General features: G+C 41.7%; 1 protein-coding gene across 5 annotated transcripts in view; it reads right to left on the bottom strand.

Annotated features, from left to right (window-relative positions):
- KCNQ5 (potassium voltage-gated channel subfamily Q member 5) overlaps positions 1-24580 on the bottom strand; it is a 588020-nt gene that overhangs the window by 266688 nt on the left and 296752 nt on the right. The gene's annotated exons all lie outside the window — the stretch shown is intronic.

Raw genomic sequence — 24580 nt, 5'->3', positions numbered from 1 at the left:
AACCCTAGCTCTTGCCCAGTGATGGGAGCTTCTCCCTGAGGAGTGGAGGGTTCAAGCCCCAAGTGGGGCACCTTGACTTTTAGGACCTGTGTCTGAGCCCCTTAAACATCTAACTTTGAGAACCAGTGAGGCTTCTGTCCTGAGAGCAAACAACAAACAGCTCTTAAAGGGCTGTGTGCTTGAGCTCAGCTGCCCCAGGGCCCAGCTTAAAGGCAGCAGCTGATCACGCCCAGCTCAGAGTGAAGTAGGCTCAGCTGCCGTAGTAAAGAAGGCCCTGAGCTGGCATCTGACTCCACTCTGCACACACCCGGAGCCTGCTGGCTACTCTCCTGGGTGGAGACAGGTGGGCGCCACCCCCATGCTGTCTCCTGCTGTTTCGGGGGGAGCGCCCACATGTCTGGTTCCCTGACGTCTGTGGTCACCACCCAGGCGACACCTCTCAACTGCCTTGCTGAGGAGGTCATTCCTGAGCTCCTCATTCCAGATTCCATGAGACTCTGATGGTTGCTGCTTCCCCACAAGGAGCCCAGATGCCTGTCTGGCCCCCTGATGTTTGCTGCTGCCGCCTAGGGACACCCCTCTGTCGCCTGACTCTGGTGGCCAGCAGGGTACGATAGGACCACAACCAGCGGAGAAAGAGATTTAAACAGCTGTCTCCACCAGAGCACTGCAGGAGGCAACGGACCCAGGAGGCTGGTCTTTCAGTGAAGAAGGCTGATTTGTTAATCCTCATGGCTGTGGTCCAAGGGGTAGGCTTCTAACTAATCACACATCTGGGGCTGACTGTAATCCTTTTCAGAGACCTCGGAAGGTGGGGGGTATCTTCACCCTCTCCCTCTGCTGGGCCCCAGGGAAGTGTCTCCTGGTGGGGGGCTGTATATGTGACTCGGGCCCTGGGTTTTAACCTGTGCTGCCCCAGTTTTTGTGGCTGGTGGGGGGACTTGCATTCCTGGGCCCCACAGGACTCTGGCCATCAGAGAAATGTTTCTCAAGAGGCTCCCACCCCCAGGGCACTGTGTAGCTAGCAAACTGAACCCCCCTGCCACCTCCCCAGGCCAGTCTTTCTGTGAAGGAGGCCTCTCTGCCATCCTGGAGCCTCAGGTTTGGCACATTATCTAGTGGTGATGGAGTGGATCTCAGGAACATAGGCTCTGGATGCTGTCTTGATGCCCTCCCTCTCCCTTGCTCCAGACTGCTGGTGTTTATCAGAAAAGAGCTTATACTTGGAGCCCCAAGTCTTTGCAACTGTCACCCAGGGCCATCTCCATATCTCCTGGCTTGGGTGGCCAGTGGGGCTTACACCTGTGATCCTAAAGGACTGGAGATATTTTAAATACATACTTTTTAAAAAGTTGCTGCCTGAGGCTCTGGCTTCCAGTCAGCCTGAGTTAAGCACTGAGATCCTCTCATTAGGGACACCATCAGGTCTTGGGTTAAGGTTAAGGAGTTAACGGTTGGTTGCTCAGTCGTGCCCAACTCTTTGTGACCCCGTGGACTGCAGCCCACCAGGCTCCTCTGTCCATGGGATTCTCTGGGCAGGAATGCTGGAGTGGTTGCCATTTCCTTCTCCAGGGGATCTTCCCGGCCCAGGGATCGAACCTGGGTCTCCTGCACTGCAGGCAGATTCTTTACTGACTGAGCTACAAGGGAAGCTACTGGGTCTTGGCCCTCAACTACTATGAAACATGTAAAATGTAACAGGCTCTTGGAAAATCACAAAGGTTTGAGAAAAAAGAAAGAGCTGAGGCAGGACTGAGTGACAAGGTTCATCTCCCACATGAGGCCACTCCTTCAAGGCTGGAAGAGGTTGCTGTTTCAACTAATACAGAAGCCAAGGCAGAGTCAAGTATGGTGAAGAAACACAGGAATATTTTCCAAATGAAAGAATAAGATAAAACCTTAGGAGAATACTTTAATGAAAGTGATAAGTCATTTACCTAAAAAAGGAGTTCTAAGTAACGGTCATAAAGATGCTCACCAACCTGGGGAGAAGAATGGATGAACTTCAATAAAGAGACGGAAAACATAAGAAAGCACCAATGGAAGCCACAGAGCTTAAGAATGGACTAATTAAACTGTAAAACACACCAGAAAGATTTAACAGCAGACTAGATGAAGCCATAAATTAAAAGACGCTTGCTCCTTGGAAGAAACGTTATGACCAACCTAGACAGCATATTAAAAAGCAGAGACATTACTTTGCCAACAAAAGGTCCATCTAGTCAAGGCTTTGGTTTTTCCAGTGGTCATGTATGGATGTGAGAGTTGGACTATAAAGAAAGCTGAGTGCCGAAGAATTGATGCTTTTGAACTGTGGTGTTGGAGAAGACTCTTGAGAGTCCCTTGGACTGCAAGGAGATCCGACCAGTCCATCCTAAAGGAAATCAGTCCTGAATATTCTTTGGAAGGACTGATGCTGAAGCTCAAACTCCAATACTTTGGCCACCTGATGCGAACACTTGACTCATTGGAAAAGACCCTGATGCTGGGAAAGACTGAAGGTGGGAGGAGAGGGGGATGACAGAGGATGAGATGGTTGGATGGCATCACCAACTCAATGGACATGAGTTTCAGTAAACTCCAGGAGTTGGCGATGGACAAGGAGGCCTGGTGTGCTGCAGTCCATGGGGTTGCAAGGAGTTGGACATGACTGATCGACTGAACTGAGCTGAACTGAACTGAGATGAAACAGAAGAAAGGATAAGTCAATAGAAGAAAAGACAATGTAACTCACCTAATTGGGGCAGTAAAAAGAATGAACAAAAAGTGAAGATGGCTTAAGAGACTTATGGGACAATGTCAAACAGATATTCATATCATGGGGCTCCCAGAAGAATAGACAGAGAAAGGAGAAGAAATATTATCTGAGGAAATAATGCTAAAAACCTCCTTAACTTGGGGTATGAAACAGATATTTAGATCCAGGAAACCTAGAAAGTTCCAAATAAGATGAAACCAAAGAGACCCATATACCAAGACACTTTATAATCCAAAATTTTAAAAGTTAAAGATAAAGAGAAAATATTAAAATCAGCAAGAGAAAAACTACTTGTCATGTACCAGGGAACCCTCATGACTATCAGCATGTTTTCAGCAAAAACTTTGCAGCCCCAAAGAGAGTGGCATGACATATTCAAAGTGCTGAAAGAAAATAAAACCTTCCAACCAAGAATACTGTATCTAGCAAAGTTGTCATTCAGAATTGGATGAGAGAGGAAGAGTTTTCCACACAAGCAAAAGCTAAAGGAATTCATTACCACCGAATTAGCCTTACAAGAAATAATAAAGGAACTTCTTTTAGCTGAAAGGCAAGGGTGCTAATTAGTAATAAAAAAACACTGGAAAAGTAAATGCATAGTAATAAAATAGTGGGTAATCACTTATAAAGCTAGTATGAATGTTCATAGATAAATTAATAAAAATAACTAGGATTACATTAATTAGTTAAGGAATACATGAGACAAAAAGGTGTGACATTAAAAACATAAAATATACTGGAGTGAATAAAATGTTGAACTGTAGAGTAATAAATTGATAAATGTAGTACAATCCTAGATAAAAAATTTAATTAATGAGAACAATAAAGTATGCAGTGTTAATGAAAGGTACAGGATATGGTTAAGTTGGCATTCACACTGTTTGCATCACGATCTCTAAATATTCTCTCTTTTTTTTTTTTTTGCCACACCACACGGCATGTGGAAATCTTAGTTTCCTGACCAGGGATCAAACTCGCAGCCTCTGCAGTGGAAGCCCTGAGTCTTAATCACTGGATCACCAGGGAAGTCCCATTTTCTCTTCTAATAGGGACAAATTAGCCAGACTCTCATCCCTTCCTCCCAAGTTATTTTATCATTCATTTTATCTAGATGAAATTGAGTATATATTTTGAGACACTGAATTTATTTGAAATGCTTACTGTCTTAGTCCCATTGTCACCTATTTGGGTTAAAAGTCTTTGTAGAAATCTCTAAGCTCTCCAGAGTCAAAGGAAGCCACATGAAAAAAACAAATCTTAAAATAAGAGATCACTTGCTTCTTTGATTTGTAGTATAAACAAAAGTTTTTCAAAGTGTGATATAAAAAAGTTATATTTTCTGAAAAAATTTAAACTTGTTATAGTTGACATATCTGAGGATCTCAGTGGAACTTAGTCCAGGGACATTGCCACATATTAAAAACTACGGAATTCTGAGTTATAAACATTTTAGCATTTCCACATGGCTAATAAAGAACCACAAAGTATTACAGAAACTGCTATAAAATTTCCTGCTGTGAGACCAAAGTTAGCTAGTTTGTAGAACTTAATTCCTTGTGTCAATGTTTTCTGAGGCTTAGATTTTTTATTTTTTTAAATGAAATCTCTGAGTCTTGACACTGTCTTAACATGTACCAAGTGGCTATGGTCTTGGAAATTTGTTGCAGCACAACAGTTGACCCTAGATATTTTCAATAAAAACATTTCAATAAAATATTTTCCTTAAAATGCTATATAGAGAAGATTTTGAATTTTCACAATTAGAAATATACCCCACCCAAAGAATTAAAAGGATGATTCTAAGGAACATTAGGGCTGTTGGCACCTCTTATATACTTCTCTTTGTCTTTTTAACACAGTTTGGGGCTTAGGAAACCATTTGGTACCATTTGCTTACATAACTACCTACATGACCAGAAGTAATAATTGTAGTTAAAAATATCTGATTTCCAGAAACCAGAATACAATGTAAAAAGAGAAAGAAGAGAAAGAAAGAATTGCCTCAGAAGACACTGTGAACAGATGCTTCTCATAAACAATGTAAGCAGATTGGTTTTTAATACAGTGTAGCTTTTCATGAGCTGATAATTTCTTGCAGCAGTAATATTAATCAATCTTTTTCTATCCAGTGCTGGGTCCCAAACCAATACAATTCTGTGGGGCAGAGCAGTTTATCATCTTCCCCAGCAGTAAGAGAAATGAATGAAGGTGGATCCCTGAAGGCAAAAGAATGAGCCCGCTGACACTCCATCTGTGCTCTTAGCATCCTCCCCTGTCTTGTAGGGCACACTGCAGAACTGCACCCAGGTCAACCATGTGGCTGAGACGCAGTTTCTTTTCTCTTTCTGCCATTTCTCTTGCCTTTCCATGTCTGTTTTCACCATGAGTGATGGAGTGATCTTTATCCACCATCCATGGAATCACACATCTAAGCATGGAAATGTCCAATCTTTTGCGGACTTCTCACTACACTTCATATAAAATACAGAGCCTCCGTCTCAGCTCACAAGGCTCGGTGCCGTAGATGGCTGTCCCCTGCAGCAGTACCTTGCCTTAGTCTGCAAGGCTCCAGCTGAAGCCTTTCCTTGGGTTCCCTGAGCTACTGAGCAAGCTCCTCCCTCCCACAAGCTGTTCTCTACCCAAAATCCTCCTTCCTCCCTGCCTGGATGACACCACCTTCAAATCTCAATAAGGCCACCTGGCTTTTTCTCCCTGCTGTGGTTCCGTTTATTTTCCTTTAAGGCCCATATCATCAGTCCTAATTGTATATATACATCTGGGTATTTGTTTTTGTTTGTTTGTTTTATAATCCTAGTGTCATATAAACTCCACAAGGCCACACACTGAGGCTGTTTTGGCTGGAACATGCCAGAAGGGCAACTGGCAGACAGTAGGCACTCCGTTAAAGAATGGTTGGACACATAAGGAGATGGTTATTTGTAGATCTAGTCTCTTTCTAAAAATTAATTAATTTATTTGACTGCAATGGGTCTTAGTCATGGCATGTGGGATCTGGTTTCCTGGCCAGGGATTGAAGCTGGGCCCCCTGCATTGGAAGCACAGAGTCTCAGCCACTGGGTCACCAGGGAAATCCCTTGTAGATGTATTCTAACGATGTTGATGTCTTAGGAATATATTTGGTTGGCCAGGAAGATCGTTTGGTTTTTAAAGTAAAAATAAAAGACACATGTTTCATTTTCACCAAGAAATTTTTTTGAGACAACATATTCACCATTTTGTTCCAGTACCTTCTGCCATTTTTCAGCTGACTTCATAATTCCATTTTCCCCCCGATTTTTATTTTTTTTGAGCAAAGAACTGTTCCAGGTACCCTTTACAGTCTTCCAGGGAATAACATTTTTTTTCATTAAGAGAATTTTGTGAAGATCGAAATAAATGAAAATCTATAGGTATAATGTTTGGTGAATACGGTGGATGAATCCGAACTTCCCATCTAAGCTGTAACATTTTTTTTTTTGCCTGGTCATCAAAGAAACATGTGGTCTTGTGTTATCCTGATGGAAGATTATATATTTTCTGTTGACTAATTCTATACACTTTTCATTGAGTACTGCTTTCAGTCGGTCTAATTGGGAGCAGTACCTGTTGGAATTAGTTCTTTGGCTTTCCAGAAGGAGCTCATAATAGAGGACTCCCTTCCAATTCCACCAGATACACAACATCATCACTTTCTTTGGGTGAAGACTGGGCTTTGATGTGGTTGGTGATGGTTCATTTCGCTTGTCCCATGATCTTTTCTGTTCCACATTATTGTACAGTATCCACTTTTCATTGCTCATCACAATTTGCTTTAAAAATAGAATGTTTTCACTGTGTTTAAGTGAGAAATTGCATGCAGAAATATGGTCAAGGAGGTTTTTTGACTTAACTTATGTGGAACCCAAACATCAAAGTAATTAACATAACCAAGTTGGTGCAAATGATTTTCAGCACTTGATTTGGATATTTTGAGTATGTTGGCTATCTCCCTTGTGGTATAATGTTGTTTGTTCTCAATGTCTTGATTTGATCTCTATCAACTTCAACTGGACTATCTGACTGGAGTATCATCCAGAGAGAAATTTCCAGCATGAAACTTCCAAAGCCACTTGTGGCACATTCAATCAGACACAGCACCTTCTCCATACACCACACAAATCTTTTTTGTGTTTCAGTTGCATTTTTACCTTTCTTGAAATAATAAAGCATAATATGCCAAAAATGTTGCTTTTTTCTTCCACCTTCAGTTCTAAAATGGCTACACAAAAATTCACCAATTTTGATAAGGTTTTTTTTTTTTTTTTAATGCACACTGAAATGACAGCCGTCACAATACAATCTAGTGGCTGAGATGGTAAAGAATCGGCCTGCAATGCAGGAGACCCAGCTTCAACCCCTGAGTTGGGAAGTTCACTTGGAGAAGGGAATAGCCACCCACTCCAGTATTCATGCATGGAGAATTCCATGGACGGAGAAGCCTGGTAGGTGATAGTCCATGGGGTCGCAAAGAGTCAGACACGACTGAGTGATTAACACACACACACACACACACACACACACACACACACACAAGGGCTACTAGAATCCTAGAAAGAAATGAACGAAATCCCCCTGGACCAATGTACTACAATGACCTTATACCCCTTAGCCTGTCATTCATTTTTATCTATGATCATCCACTCTTCATCAAACCCAGCAGAACAACACACAGGTCTGTTTTTCATTTTGTTTTTTGAGTCTTCATTTCCATATGAAGGGTCTCAGCTCCTGTGAAATTTATAATAAAGAAATTTGTGTGGTTTTTTTTTTCCTGTTAATCTTTGCTAGTTTATTTTTCAGACCCAGTCAGGGGCTCTAGGAAGGTTGGTGAAAAGTTTTCCCTCCTCTCCAGGACCCCCCAAGAAGTCATTTTATCTCATTTTGAAGAGCTTACTAAGAAGTTTTGACCTTTATATAATTACTGACTCCATAGTAACACAATATTAATTTCAGCTCAGAAACAATTGCTAATTATGCTTTATGGTTTCAAAAAAACCTGTCATGAATTCATACCTCAGGTACATTGGAAGTTGTTTTCAAAATGCTAGTAAGTCTCAGATAAGCAAGTTATAATTAGAAGATGAACTACAAGAAAAAGAAAAAGATGAACTTCACTATAAATATTCAGTATAAACAGTATAAATATTTCCCAAGTTTTTTGCTATTATCTATGAAGTATTAAAAACTGTTCTAATTTAGTAAATTGCGATTGAATTATTTTAGTACATTTTCCCAAACTCATCTTGACCTGAAAAGGAAACCTTTGTGTTCAAAATCATCCCCACAGACAAAAACTGTGTTTCTAGGTCTCTTTTATTTGAAGATCATGTAAGGAAGTAGAGTAGCATATACTCGGTAACTAAAGCACAGGTAGGAAGTGTGCGCTTCTACTGAGTAACCTACTAGAAATGACGGCCTTCACTGTATGCTTAGAGTCCTTAGGAGGCTTACACATACAATAAGGCCACCAGTATGAAGTCAGGCATGATACAGAACTGGGGCTGGGTCCTCTGATACCTTCTGAGTGAACTATTTATTAAACCATTGCCATTGTCTAGTAAGCTGTCAGTGGATGGATTTTTCTGGTATTTTTCCCTGCAAACTGCCCCCAACCCCGGACCCTTTTGGAGGGACATACTTTGAAAGTATCAACAGTTCCCAGCTGAAGGATCCATGTGTCTTAAAATTTTCTTTACATCCTTAACTGACAAAGTTACTACAAATATTATGGTCAAGAAACCAATTTAGGTTCAGTGATTCAGTGAGTTTTGAATTCTTGATTCCCAGTTTTGATTTGCTCCACTTGGAAACTGACTGTCAGGATGTTCAGTTTAAGGTTCCCTAGGATGAAAGATTAGCTAATAGATTTTGAATATTTAGTAATAAGTACTTACTAAGATTCCCTGGTGGTTCAGATGGTAAAGTGTCTGCCTGCAGTGCGGGCGACCCAGGTTTGATCCCTGGGTTGGGAAGATCCCCTGGAGAAGGAAATGGCAACCCACTCCAGGAACTTTGCCTGGAAAATCCCATGGACAGAGGAGCCTGGTGGGCTACAGTCCATGGGGTCGCAATGGACATGACTGAGTGATATCACTCACGTTACTTTACTTCCTAAGCATTATATTTATTAAGAATTTAATGTGGTTTATCTGGCTCATGCAATTCTTAGTACAGCCTAGAGTAATAAAGTCTCTTATGTCTCCATCTCTGCAGATGGAGAAATGGAAGCACGCAGAGATTATCATGTTTCAGCAAGGTCCTAAGTTCAGTGAGAAGCAGAGCCGAGACTTCAGCCCCAGTCCCCGGCTCTGCTGTCCTGTTCTTTGCCAGCCACTGACCACTAGGGCTCCAGAAACGCCCCGTATTTCTGTTTCTTGCTGGTCTCCCGCTTGTCCCCAAACTTAATGTGCTGTTCACCCCAACCCCACGGACTTCCTAATCATGCCATGTATGCATCTTTGTTCTCCCATTTGACCACTGGTTAAAGGAAATGGTTAATCCAAATATTCATGGGTAGCAAAACCACTGTTTAAAAAAAAAAAATCAGACTAAACATAAATATAAATAGGACTGGCTGAGATTTAGTAAGAAAAATATTTCTAAAAGACAGACTGTAATCGGGCAAGGAATTGGGACCATTAACAGTGTTCTGAGCAAAAATGTAGAAAGTAGAAAAAGCAAAGGACATTGGGCTTTTTTTCACTGAAACGATCTTCAGGGAATTGTTAAAGGTTATGATTTCTGGATTCTGAAGTAACATCTGAGTCGCAGAAAAGTCTTTAAGAAGTAGCTTTCACTTCCCCATTAGCAGCAGAAGGAGTTGAGGGGTGTAAATGACCCACACAGGTCACAATTGGTCTGACAGGTAAGGTCCCACTCCCATCACAATTGAGGGGTCAGACTTCTATTTAAAAAAAAAAAATATATATATATATATATATACATATATATATTATATATTTTTAATTGAAGAATAATTGTTTTACAATACTGTAGTGGTTTCTGCCATATATCAACACAAAGCAGCCGTAGGCGGCTCCCTCTTGAGTCTCCCTCCCACCTCCTACCCCCTCCCAGCCATCTATGTTATCACAGCCCTGGTTTGAGTTCCCTGAGTCTTATAACGCATCCTCACTGGCTCTCTATTTCACACATGGGATCGAACTCTCATCTCTTATATCTACCTGCATTGGCAGGAGGGTTGTTTACCACTAGTGCCACCTGGGAAGCCCCTAGATTTCATACATGTGTGTTACTATATGATATTTGTTTTTCTCTTTCTGACTTACTTCACTCTGTATAATAGGCTCTAGCTCCATCCACCTCATTAGCACTGACTCAAATTGTTCCCTTTTATGGCTGAATAATATTCCATTGGGTATATATGCCATAGCTTCCTCATCCATTCATCGGTCGATGGACATCTAGGTTACTTTCATGTCTGAGCTATTGAGAATCATGCTGCAATGAACACTGGGATACATGTGTCTTTTTCAATTATGGTTTTCTCAAGGTATATGCCCAGTAGTGGGATTGTTGGGTCATATGGTAGTTTTATTTTTAGTTTTTAAAGGAATCTCCACACTGTCTTCCATAGTGACTCTTATCAATTTACATTCCTACTGACAGTACAAGAGGGTTCCCATTTCTCCACATCCTCTTCAGCATTTATTGTTTGTAGATTTTTTGATCATGGCCATTCTGACTAGTGTGAGGTCACCGCTCTGACCACCTCCTATAGTAGTGGAAATAAAATCTAAAAATAAACAAGTGAGACCTAATTAAACTTAAAAGCTTTTGCACAGCAAAGGAAACTATAAACAAGGTAAAAAAAAAAAAAAAAAAAACAACCCTCAGAATGGGAGAAAATAAAAGCAAATGAAACAACTGTCAAGGATTAATTTCCAAAATATACAAGTGGCTCATTCAACTCAATACCAGAAAAACAAATAGCCCAATCAAAAACTGGGCAAAAGAACTACACAGACATTTCTCCAAAGACACACAGATGGCTAATAAACATGTGAAAAGATGTTCAACATTGTTCATTGCTAGAGAAGTGCAAATCAAAACTACAATGAGATATCACCTCAGACGTTCCTTTGATTAATTAGTGGATGAGAGAGACCCTGGTTCCGACAGAGGCTGACAGGAGCGTGAGGGGGTGGATGTCAAAGGCCTCGGGGAGCAGCTAGGATAGGGTTGTGGGGGCCTGTCCCTCACCCTGGACACAGTGAGAGCTGGAAATGACCAGCGAGCTCACGTGGAGCATGCGCTGGACATCAAAACTCAGGCACAAGCCACCCAATGGGTCTGCCAGTGCCAGCAGGCCCCGTTAAAACCAGCTAGTCCTTTCCCTGAAAAACCAGTCCGCCCAGGACAGTTTGCCAAAATCTGGGTATCTCACTGTCTGAAGTACTTAATCAGCTTTCACTTTATGACTTTTTTTTTCCCCAGAGAATAAGCTCAACAGAGTAACTAAAAGATGGAGCCAGACACCTGGGTGGGATTCTTGATTCTGTCATTTGCTGGCTGCTCAGTTTGGGGGACTTCTCTGGTTCCCTGTTTCCTCACCTGTAAAATGGGTGAAATAATGACATCTACCTCATAGGCTTGCCATGAAAATTAAATGAGTAAATGACTGAAAAGCATTTGGAAAAGCACCTGACATATATGAGTTATTAGCACAGCTACTCAACATATGCTAGTCATTATGATGACAATTTATGTCAGTATTGTTGGAACCTAGGCACAGCAGTGGGTAGAAATAGCTATGCTTTGGGGTTCCTGTCTCACCAATAACTTTGGCCCTTATAGCCTGCAGAAGGGGCAGGTCACAGAGACCATATAAATATTCTGTGCCTGCCTCTTTTCCCTTGGTTGCAGGGCCAACTAGTCCTTTGGTTGACCATGGATACTCAAGTCATTTGGGGCTTCCCTGGTGGCTCAGAGGTTAAAGCGTCTGCCTGGAATGTGGAGACCCCGGTTCAATCCCTGAGTTGGGAAGATCCCCTGGAGAGGGAAATGGCAACCCACTCCAGTGCTCTTGCCTGGAGAATCCCATGGAGGGAGGAGCCTGGTAGGCTACAGTCCATGGGGTCGCAAAGAGTCGGACACGACTGAGCGGCTTCACTTTCACTTTCACTTGATAGAATCAGGGCCGACATCAGGCAAATGTCATGTGTTTTTCAATACTGGGTGTTAACTTGAACTTGTTGACATGTTTTATTTTCCTGTAACCTATTACAAAGCCACAAATAATACACTTGCGTGCATGCATGTGTGCTAAGTTGTGTCTGACCCTTTCTGACCCCATGGACTGCAGTCTGCCAGGCTCCTCTGACCATGGAAGTCTCCAGGCAGTAATGCTGGAGTGGGTTACCATGCCCTTCTCCAGGGGATCTTCCTGACCCAGGGATTGAACTCGAGTCTCCTGTATTGGTAAGCAGGTTCTTTACCATGAACACCACCTGGAAAGCCCAAGTAATACACCTAGGGACCCAGTGAATAGGTAGGACCCCCAAGTTTTCCCTGGAGGCTATTTGTGCCAGGTATCATCATGTACCGACCCTCCCCACCTCACTATCTTCATTGGTTTGGTTGGGTGCTCTAGGGGAAGGAGCTGTAAGCACCCAGTTTGTTTGGCAGCTCTCATTGGGAACTTGTCAGATGGCATTTTTCCCCATTGCTCTGACTCCCTCCCCCTCATCCTGTTCCCAAAGATTTGGGAGAAACAGAATTTACCTCTCCCCATAAAAGAACTCTCTCTCATGACTCTGAAACATATTCACAAAAATGGTTACTTTCATGTTCAGAGATTTTTTTATTCCAGAGACCATTAAAATAATAACCTCAATGAGGTTCTGCCAGTTAAAGACCATCCAACGCATGTCTCAAGGATACACAGCTTTACAAAATACCTACAGATGCTGGTGGAAAACAGTAGAACCATCCTTAACTAGATTTGGCTTGGGTTTAAACAAAGTCAAGCAGGACTGAGAGATTTTAAGCTGCTCCTATGCTCTGGGAATCCTTAAGAAACAGAGAACGCAATGTGAAAAGTTGAATCTCAATCCACGGTTCTCAGTCAGAGACAATTTTGTCTGCCTACCTCCCCAACCCTTCCTGGGACATCTGACAGTGTCTGAAGACAGTTTTGATTGTCACAATTTGGGGAGTATAGAGGTTACTATTGCATTTGGTGGACAAAGTCTGCTCAACATTCTACAAAGCACAGGGCAGGCACCTACAACAAAGAATGTCTGTCCCAAATGTCAGTGGTGCTGAGATGGAGAAATCCTGGTCTAGATTAGAGTAACTTTACCTGGTAATATTAGCAGTGACTTGGGGCAGTTGTCTGGGCTTCCCTGGTGGCTCAGATGGTAAAGAATCCGCGTGCAATGCGGGAGACCTGGGTTCGATCCCAGGGTTGAGAAGATCCCCTGGAGAAGGAAATGGCAACCCACTCCAGTATTCTTGCCTGGAAAATCCCATGGATGGAGGACCCTGGTAGGCTACAGTCCAGGGGGCCTCAAAGAGTCAGACACAACTGAGCAACTTCACTTGGGGCGGTAGGGTGGGAGGAAGTATTGGGAGCAGGCCCACAGCCTTCTTTCCCAGGGCACACTTTGTGAAAAGCTCTAAAATCTCTGAGAAGCTGTACCATAATAAGTTCCCTGCAGGTCTCCAATGTCTCCAGTGCAACGGAATGCTTTTTTTTTTTTTCACATCTCTCAGTCCTATTATATTCATTCTTTTAAAACTAAGCCCCCTCAGGACACTCCCCCGTCACCTCCTCTGGACAAGGTCTCCCTGGAATCCTGGCATGTCATGGAGTGGTGGCCTCTGAGATGCCTGGGAAAGGCGTCTTCACCAGGGCCAGTATAAACCACTGCTCATCCCCCTCTCTGCAGAGAGGCAGTTGGCTTTCTCTGGCTAACCACTGGGGCCAGCAAGCTGTATACAGAAAAGTGATGTTCCTAAGGATCAGGTGGCTCTTGAGAAATATTAAGCATTTGACATTTCCCCCATTTTCTTCCAGCTTAAATGAAATAAAGCAGGACCATCCTTACAATCTGCTCCTTAATATGTGTTACAGTCAATTTTTTTTTTTTTTGGTAAATAAAAGCAAACATTCAATCAAATCTTGCAGAAAACTGCAGTCATGTAGGAAAACTCCTCTGATTTATGGAAGGGTGAGGTACTAGAAATACTAGATGGTACAGCACTTAAGGTAAAGAGCCTGCCTGCTGATGCAAGAGACTGAAGAAACTTGGGTTCAATCCCTGGGCCAGGAAGATCGCCTAGAGGAAGAAATGACACCGCGCTCCAGTGGTTTGGCTTGGAGAATCCCATGGACAGAGGAGCCTGGTGGGCTACAGCCTATGGGGTGTCAAAGAGTCAGATACTACAGAAGCGACTTAGCACACGCACACAAGGTACTAAAGGGAAGCATCCACATTCATCACAGTGGAAATGACCACAGCAAATGTTTTCACTTTCAGACTGGGGAAGGCTGACAGCTAAGACCAACAGCGGGAGAACTCAAGTAGGATGCAGGCTTGTTCGTATCCCCGGGTTCTTGGGAGGTAGTGGGGCCACAGGGCTGTCCCAAGGAGGGCGAGTGGACCCTACACCATGGCCCTTGTGTATCTCCTTCTTCCCTGTATCATCACACAGGCCCTGTTGTGTGGTCCCTTCTGCCTCACCGACACCTCCCCTGAAAGTTCTAAGACAGCATGTGCTAGCATCAGTTTCACCTTAAATATTTCCAGGCAAGCATGATATCTGGAAGTTACTGGGTTACGGCTGCATAATGCTCAGAGAAAAGCTTGAATCGTGTTTGCTTTGTATTAGGAATTAACTCCCATTACTAATCCTGTGTAAACGATAAAGTGGCTGGAAAGGAAACATAAAATGAGAAATCGCTGCCATAGAAACTGCTGATGATTGTGTCGTCACTGTTTTTATTGGAGCTGTGTGAAAGAACTCAGTTTTCATAATCTAACATTAAAAAAAAAAGTTTTCTTTTAAAAAACTGACTCCATAGCTAAGTCTCAGCTCCCTAAGATTAGCTATCAGGGATAAAACCAAAGTCACTGAGTAACCAAAGTCTAGTGTGTGTGTGTGTTAGTCACTCAGTCGTGTCTGACTCTTTGTGATCCCATGGACTGTGGCCCGCCAGGCTCCTCTCTCCATGGGATTCTCCAGGCAAGAATACTGGCGTGGACTGCCATTCCCTCCTCCAGGGATCTTCCCAACTCAGGGATCGAACCCTGGTCTCCTGCATCGCAGGCAGGTTCTTTACCGTTTGAGCTAGTCTAGGGAGGAGGTCAATTAACTAATTTGTGTGTGTGCTCTCTTTGCACTTGAATTTCTGTGCAAATTCTGCCTTACATGAGAACTTTGGTCCTGACTATGATCTTTAGAAGTGTCTGCATTTCACAGATCTTACGTTTCAAGTCAGATTCATTTTTATGTGTTAATATTCAAGCAGGATCTTATTATAAAATTATACATGGTTAGATGGGAAAGCAGAAGTACAATGAATAAATCTGTCATTTTTCTAATGATTAGAAGTTTTTTGACAGCACTTAAAATTTAGTCTGTGTTTCTGTGACTATGTGTGTGTGCATGTACAGTCGAAGTACATCATCACACAGAAAAAAGGTCTGCTTTTCACCTTCTTTACCCTGTAATCTTCAAGCTCTTAGCACAGACACATACATTTCTTATTTTAAAGAAATAATGTTTCATAAAATATGAACACTTAAGATTGCATCTGCTATTTTCAGGGAGATTCAAGGAATACTTATTTTAGGAGAATTCAGGAAAATTGCTCAACATGGAAGCCACTTGATCAATTTTTCTGATTTTTTGTTGTCTCTTTTTTAGGCAAGCAAAAAAAAAATGTGGACTTTCTTATTTGGGAGCAAAGAACCAACTGTTATTTAATCTTTTTAAATTAAGAGGTAAATCATCTTTGAAGCCAGACTGTATCATCATCAGCCAAGCTCTACATCCATCTTAATTAAAACAGACACCCCTGTAGCCTCATAGTTCTTCCTCCAGTCTAACCTAAATATATGTTACTGACACCTCTGGCTACTTCGTATTATGCCTCAGTAGTTAAAAGTAAAAAGAAAAAAGAATAGATTTGCATTTTTGCTGCACTTTTTTTTTTAATACTAAAATCAAAGTATTAAGTCATTCCTTTGGTATCTTGACTACATAACCCCAGCTCCTCAACCTCTTCTAAATTAACAGGTTCTATTTTCTGATTCTTGCATTATTCTAGTAACTTTCCTCTCCCAGCTTCTTGTGAAAAGGCAGAGCCATAGAAAAGGCAATGTCGTCACCCAGTGAGTGGGGTGAACAAGCCAGGCGGGATGATCTAGTCTGGATTCTGCGTTTCCTTTGACTAGGAGACCCGCTGCGTTGCAGTCACCAGAGGCTCCACCCTGCTCTCTCAGGTACTTAAATCCAGAGCTGCCCAGTCCCGGGCTGGAGTCTGAGGGCAGGGGGTCAACCCTGGCTCTCCTGGGGCCACTGCTGCCCCTCCCCGCCAACTTAGCCTCATAAAATACTCTCCTCCATCAAGAAACTAAGATCTATCCCTCAGCTCTTCTGTGCCTTCTTTTATCATTGCATTGGAAGTTTTCCTTTTTAAATTTTTTAAAACCTGCTTTCCCTGTGTGTTTATATATATATATATATATATATATATATATATATGTTTTTATATATGTTATATATATATATATATATATGTATGTATTTTCACATTTCAAGTGGGAAAAAGAGCCCCGTGGCCTGGCAAATGTGGCTGTGGGAATCTGGCCCTTCACACGTGAGACCAGCTGTCTATCTGTACTTTTCCCATCCGCACCAACAGGTGAGTTCACACACGTGACCTGGTCCTGGAAGATAGCACCTCTGTGAGCCCTGACAGCCCCACCCCTGAAGTGTGTGTGTGTGCATGTGTGTGTGTGTTGCTCAGTCATGTCCAACTCTTTTTGATCCTAGAGACTGTAGCCTGCGAGGCTCCTCTGTCCATGGGATTCTCCAGGCAAGAATATAGGTGAGTAGCGAGTAGCCATTCCCTTCTCCAGGGAATGTTCCCGACCCAGGCATCGAACTCACATCTCCTGCATTGCAAGTGGACTCCTTACAGTCTGAGCTACCAAGGAAGCCCCCCGAAGGGCCTACTTCTGGTAATAAAACACATTTGCAGGGTAAAAAATTATCCTGTTTCCCTTTCCCCATCAATAAAACAAGCTCATGTATCCTTCCTAGGTTTTCTCTAGCACAGTTACTTTATTTTTTGCAGTTTTCATTTTATATTCCCTGATGGCCCAGTGGTAAAGAATCCTCCCGTCAATGCAGGAGACTCAGGCTTTATTGCTGGTCCTGGAAGACCCCTTGGAGAGCGAAATGGCAATCCACTGCAGTATTCTTGCTTGGAGGATCCTATGGACAGAGGAGCCTAGCAGGCTACGGTGCATAGTGTCGCAAAGAGCTGGTAATAACTTAGCCACTGAACAACAAAGAGCTGACTAACAGGGTTGTGTTAGTTTCATGTGTACAACAAGGAGATTCCGTTCTACATATATATTTTATATATATACATATTCTTTTTTTCAGAATCTTTTTCCATTTAGGACATTGCAGAATATTGAGCAGCATTCCCTATATGATACAGTAGATCCTTGTTGGTTATCTATTTTAAATACAGTGGTGTTCTAGTATGTTTATTATTCTATTTTATAAAGTTCATCCTTGCTCTAGCTTGGACTGAGTGAATAACCTCTCCAGATGCCACCTGGACAGGTCAGTCTCTTTGCTCTAAATTGCTATATTCTAAGTCCTTGAACTTCAAGCACAAGTAAAACCTGAAAGTGTTAGTCACTCAGTCGTGTCCGACTCTTTGCACCCCCATGGACTGTAGACCACCAGGCTTTCCCTTCTCCAGGGGAGCTTCCCAACCCCCAGGTTTCCTGCATTGCAGGCAGATTCTTCACCGTCAGAGCCATCAGGAAAGCCCCTTAAAGCACAAGGCCCCCTTCAAGTCCCTTCACGTTCAAGGCTCTACAGGAAAGCAGCTGTACTTTATGCAGCTGTGAGTCAGGGAAGCACAACACAACACTACCCAAACTCTCTAGGGCTTCTGAATGAGTTTTTCTAATCACAACAGCATCCGGGTATCCTTGGAAAATATCTGCAGACATACATGAGATAACTAATGTTGATTTTCCAGTAGCGTCGCTTAGCAGTGGATGCACACAACGCTTGCACGCATGACAGGGACCCCTGTTCCAGGGAATAACCAAGTTGACACAAATCGCTCAACTCTCATGATGATCCAGTGGCCTTGATTCAAGTTCAGGTCTGAATTTCTGTAATTTTACTGCAGAGAATGCACTGAGAATTTCCCAAACTTGTCAGGTATCATCAATACCACCACTGATTAAGATCTAACTGGCATCTACTGGTGGGGAGAAAAAAGAAAGTGGAAAAACACACATGGAATTTCCAAGTGCCACTAATATCCCAAATATTTCCATTAGCATTTCATATAAACTAAATTAAGCTTGAAGTTTAGGTCATGAATGAAGAATGCAGAACCGTGCATCGTGTTCAGAAAAGTTAGACAACTGATACACAGTTGCCCAACTGAAGGTTCCATGACTTGAATTTATATCTGAATTAGTGTAACCATCAAGCCTGAGCATTTTGCATCACATGAAGCTACAAACTTCTCTGATAAATTCAGCATAAAGAACACAGTTGTGGCCATTTCTGGGAAATCACAAACAGTTCTGAAACTAAGCAGGAGGGACTCTGCATTAACAAGGAGGAGGCAAGCTCTATTTTCAAGTGAAGTATCTATAAACTTAGTAGCTAGATCTAATCCACTCATGCTCATTAGGAAAAAGTTATGCATTGATATACTCGTCAACTCTTTTTCATTTGTCTTCTATGTGTGTAGCTCTGTATTGCCAGCAACATGTAATTCCCTTCAGTCACTATTTGCAGTGATGATGAGTATTTTGGCTCCTATCCAAGCTTAATCTGTCAACATTTTAGGATGAGAATGCCATCGATTAATAAAAATGCTCTGCAGTAACTCACCAGGTGCACATTTGCTTACTCTCGTGTTTGCTCTCCAGCCTCTTTCTCTCCTAGATGTCAATTATTAGAAATCTTACGTGTTTGGACCTTGCTGTGAAGAAAGAAAGAAAAATGTACACTGGCAAATGGGGAAGAAGAAAATGCTTGGGCAAGTCTTCCAAAGCACAGAAGCCATCAGCAAAACTGCCAGCTCAGAAGTAATACAACTTCAGTGGTTAGAGTGCAACATCTCTAAGGAAAGAAAACTGCCAAAAGGATAATGCTTTTCTGTCAAACAAAATAGAAGGCCTCCTTTGCCCTGGATTCAGCCTGCAGCATGGATGTTCTTAGGTTTGCAGACTCGTACTGGACACTTCATTCTAGGGCAGACTTGATGACGAGCCACATGCTAGCCCAGTGAATGCTTTTCTTGCTTGGATTTCTGCAGAAGCAGGACTGGTCTCTCCACCACCACACACTCAGGACTCATCCATCCAACCCCTCTTATTGACTGGGCACTATGTTAGGCACTCTTCCGACTCACCACTCACATGGTGGGCCTGTCTTTTTTCATCCTTCACATTAAAGCCAGAATGATTTTTCCCCAAACCGAAATCGAGTCATGTCATTTTGCTGCTGTAAACTCATCTTGGGCTTTCCCTTGTCCTTGGGATAAAGTTCAAAGCTCCTCAGTCAGTGTAGCTGGCAATGCTGTTCACACCTGAACTTGGCAGAGCTAGAGTCACAGGTGCAGGCCTTCCCTCCCCAGGCCACTCCCACCCAGTCCTGCAAAGATCCAAGACAAGGGGTGTCTTTCATTTAAAGCTTCTTGTGCGGATCAGTTGATGAGAAGCTGATGAATCTGCGTACCTGCGTCAGTTCTGCTCATGCTATTTGCATTCAGCACTTCATATGTATTTTACTTACATCAGTTTTTGATGTAGGAAGCTGCCTGGGGACTCAGAACATTCAAATTTAGAGTTCAATGGTATGTGAGAAAGAGTATCGGAGGTTCAGAGATGAAGTGAAGAAGCAGGCTTAGGAGAATAGTACATATGGAATAAAGAGTTACCACCCTCAGACAAAAATAAATTCCTTCCATTCTAAAGAATGATTATAAACAACAACAACAAAAAATCTCAAAATGTCTGCACAGTGTTTTTGCCTGAGAAATCCCAACAGAAGAGCCTGGGGGCTACAGTTCATGGGATTGCGAACAGTTGGACAGGATTTAGTAACTAAACAATAACAACAACAACAACACGTTAATCAACTATTGAAGTGAAGAGTAATAGGTAGGAGAAAGCTTCACAGGTGGTTGTAATAAAATTTGTTATTCCATATATAAACGTTGATAGAACCACAGACCAAATTGCAAACATCTGTTGGATTATAGAAAAAGCAAGAGAATTTCAGAAAAAAAAACACATCTATTTCTGCTTTATTGATTACACCAAAGACTTTGACTGTGTAGATCATAATAAACTGTAGAAAATTCTTCAAGAGATGAGAATATCAGACCACCTTACCTGCCTCCTAAGAAATCTGTATGCAGGTCAAGAAGTAACAGTTACTGGACATGGAACTGGACATGGAACAACAGACTGGTTCCAAATAGGAAAAGGAGTACATCAAGGCTGTATATTGTCACCCTGCTTATTTAACTTATATGCAGAGTACATCATGTGAAATGCCAGGCTGGATGAAGCACAAGCTGGAATCAAGATTGCCAGGAGAAATATCAATCACCTCAGATAGGCAGATGACACCACCCTTATGGCAGAAAGTGAAGAGGAACTAAAGAGCCTCTTGCTGAAAGTGAAAGAGAGTGAAAAAGCTGGCTTAAAACTCAGCATTCAAAAAACTAAGATCATGGCATCTGGTCCCATCACTTCATGGCGAATACATAGGGAAACAAAGGAAACAGTGACAGACTTAATTTTTTTGGGCTCCAAAATTACTGCAGATGGTGACTACAGACATGGAATTAAAAGACACTTGCTCCTTGGAAGAAAAGCTATGACCAGTCTAGCTGCTCCTGCTAAGTTGCTTCAGTTGTGTCCGACTCTGTGTGACTCCATAGATGGCAGCCCACTAGGCTCCCCCCTCCCTGGGATTCTCCAGGCAAGAACACTGGAGTGGGTTGCCATTTCCTTCTCCAATGCATGAAAGTGAAAAGTGAAAGTGAAGCTGCTCAGTCATGTCTAACTCTTAGGGACCCCATGGACTGCAGCCTACTAGCCTAGACAGCATATTAAAAAGCAGAGACATTACTTTGACAACAAAGGTCCATCTAGTCAGGGCTATGATTTTTCCAGTAGTCATGTATGGATGTGAGAATTGGACTATAAAGAAAGCTGAGCGTCAAAGAATTGATGCTTTTGAACTGTGGTGTTGGAGAAGGCTCTTGAGAGTCCCTTGGACTGCAAGGAGATCCAACCAGTCCATCCTAAAGGAGATCAGTCCTGGGTGTTCACTGGAAGGACTGATGCTGAAGCTGAAACTCCAGTACTTTGGCCACCTGATCCAAAGAGTTGACTCATTGGAAAAGACCCTGATGCTGGGAAAGATTGAAGGCAGGAGGAGAAGGGGGCGACAGAGGATGAGATGGTTGGGTGGCATCACCAACTCGATGGACCTGAGTTTGAGCAAGCTCTGGGAGTTGGTGATGGACAGGGAGGCCTGGTGTGCTGTAATTCATGGGGTCGCAGAGTTGGACATGACTGGGTGACTCAACTGACTGATATAAACATTGTGTGTATTGGCAGATGGCTTCCTTTTCTATCTCTGTCATTCTTGAACGATAAGAGTAGACTTAACTTTAAAGGTTTTATTTCCCCAATTGTAAGATGAGAAGGTTAAAAGAGATGAATTTTAATCTCCCATCCAACTCTGGATTCAACACTTACACTGGCATTTTCTTAGAAATGTGTAAGGAATAAAAACATAATGATATATAGTGCTTAGGGTCATAAACAATCAGCAGATTAGCTTACAGTTAAATACTATTCCTGCAATTCAGGTTTATTACCATTATGTGGCAGTGATGTGCCATATCATGCAATTCAAGTAAAAAAGTGGTTTCTATTTGGTAAAGGGATTTATACATTTTCTTACATTTTATTATCAAAGATATAACTCTGCATCAAGGAAATTCAGTAGTGTTTAACACTAAAGGAATAATCTGGAACTGTGCTCACTGACAATCACCTTTTACTGTAGCCACTGAATATGAGCTTGCCATCTGAAGTTCTGACGGGAAGTCCTAGACCTCTGATTTTACCGAATGGAAACTGCCTGTGATGATCAGTTCGGAACATTTTACTTTCTGTGTTAGCCACAGTATGTCTATTTAGCAATACCCAGACATTATTTTAGGTATCTTTGCTTTACATAGTCGGTCTTCTATATTGAGGAAGTTAAGAAATATCCAAGTAGGTGTACGGTGTCTCTCACACAGGAGTACTGGCTCTCACCACAGTCCTAAGGACCCTGCTCTGGACTAGTCACAGTGAAGTGGTTGTCTATGCATCTAAGGTGACTTAGCCTCCATTATTGAAAACAGTCTGCTGTTGGCCAAATATCATCATTTTCACTTTGGAAAAATTTACATGTAGTGCTTTAATGTTCCATCAGATTGATCAAGGAAAAAGCTTGGCAGCTCTTACATACTATCCTCTGATTTGATCTTTTAACTTCGCTCTTTCTCTTCTGTTTCTGTTTTCTTTATTTCTAAAACCTCATTCAGTATCACACCTCATTTCTCCTCTGTCTGCCCCAAAGACATTTTCTCTAGAGAACAATCAGTTTTTGCTTGCTATTTCTCACAACCACTAAATCTTATTATCTGTAACTTTCTTCCTTACACCTACATTTTTCTTTGAAGAGATTTAAAATTTGGCTATGCCTCAATAACTTTACCCTTTTTTGGAAACCTCCCCATTGAAATATTACAACTTTAATCTTAAAACATGCAAGATTTAAAACATCACACAGATGTGTGTGATTTTTCTATTTTATGTACTAATTTGATAACAATATTAAATTATATGTATATATATATTAATTGCAGGCAATGAGGAATATGTGTGAAATTAGATGTGTTTTTCTCAACTTACATAAAGAATGTTGAACGGTAGAGTAAAGCACGGGTGGTATATTCAAATTAGCCAATCTCTTTAATTTTAAAAAGGAAGATAGAAAGGTTTGTAAGAATTTCTTCACTCATTGATTCTTGTATATGCCCTGAAATTAAGTAACCTTTAATATCATCGTATATCAACTTAACAGAGTTTTGGTTCTACAGCACGATTTTTTCCCTCCACTCCTTTGATCTCCTGTTGTTGAATAATTCACTACAGATTGTTGCATTCAGTGCTACTCAAAACCCTCTTCAAGTTCCAAAAAGCTTTTCTTAATTTGAGAAAGTCCATATGCTTAGCTTCTGTTGATAAATGCTTTCTGGAGACATAGTCGAATGGAAATGGGTATGGAAAATCTGCTGTGGATGAATTATATTCTTTCCCATATTTTTAAATGGCTAGGGGAAAATAAAGATAAAGAATCCAAATTCTGGGTGATAGAAATGTTGAACAAATGCACATACTAGGTAAAGCACTTGTGGGAAAAAATGTCTTTGTCATCACATTTCTGTTAAACATTACAGGCTCAGGCAGGGCTTATGTGGTCCTTTCATTTTCCAGTAGAAAAAAATGCATGCATCTCTCCTGAATGAGGATGAGGAACTACTATGACTCTGTCTCTAGGGGCTAAGGGACCCATAACATGGGAAGGTATGAAGGCTATGACGGCACCACGATTAATGGCATCCAGGAGATGTGGAATCAAGCTTAGCTTTGCCACTGGTGGCTTCATCTGCCTGATCCAGTGGGGATTCTTCATCACTACCCACCCTCCTGCAGTGAGATGTCAGCCTGGCTCTCAGGCAGCTTTAGAACCAATCTGAAGGCGAACAATGCTCAGGATATGTGGTATTGAAAAGATTATGTAGAAAGCAATTTAGGAGACTTGTCTAAAAATAATACTGTGACAATGTTCCCATATATTAAAATTTCAAAGGTCATGATAATTACTTGTCATGGTTCCCTGTGTGCACTAATCACTTAGGAAAAGAAAAGCCTCCTTCTCCACTGGTGTCACAATGTGGAAGGTGCTTAGAGGTAACTACAGGGGAAAGACACCACTAAGCCTTTATTCTCTAACAACATGGGTTTCAAGGACTACGTCTTCTAAGTGACCTCCTTCTAAAACTCATTTTTTATGAAAAATTTTTACTTGATTGCTTAGAACCCCGAACAACCTATTTTGTGCAAAAAGGTGGGTGTTAGTTCAGAACCTCTATTTCAAGTGAAATAGAATAAACTGACTTGTCATAAACTGTTCTGAAAGTTCATATTTTTATCAAAATATAAAGTAGAAGATGGTCTGCAATGTCATTAGAGTATATAAACATATCACAGAAGTAAAAGAGATAGTCGGGAATGAAACGTACACAAAGGTCGTTTTACTTACAATGAAGGAAGTGTCCCAGTTAGTGGAGAAGGGAAAGATTAATAAATTGCAGGACAGTGGCTGTTTATGAAGCAAAAATAATGTTAAATCTCTGACTCACATAGTTCACCAACAAAAAGAAATTCAACAGATATTGGGGCT

This window comes from Cervus elaphus, chromosome 28, assembly GCF_910594005.1.
Source record: "Cervus elaphus chromosome 28, mCerEla1.1, whole genome shotgun sequence".
NCBI classification, from domain to species: domain Eukaryota; kingdom Metazoa; phylum Chordata; class Mammalia; order Artiodactyla; family Cervidae; genus Cervus; species Cervus elaphus.
Note: the sequence above shows the minus strand (reverse complement) of the source record. Positions and strands in the feature narration are given on the sequence as shown.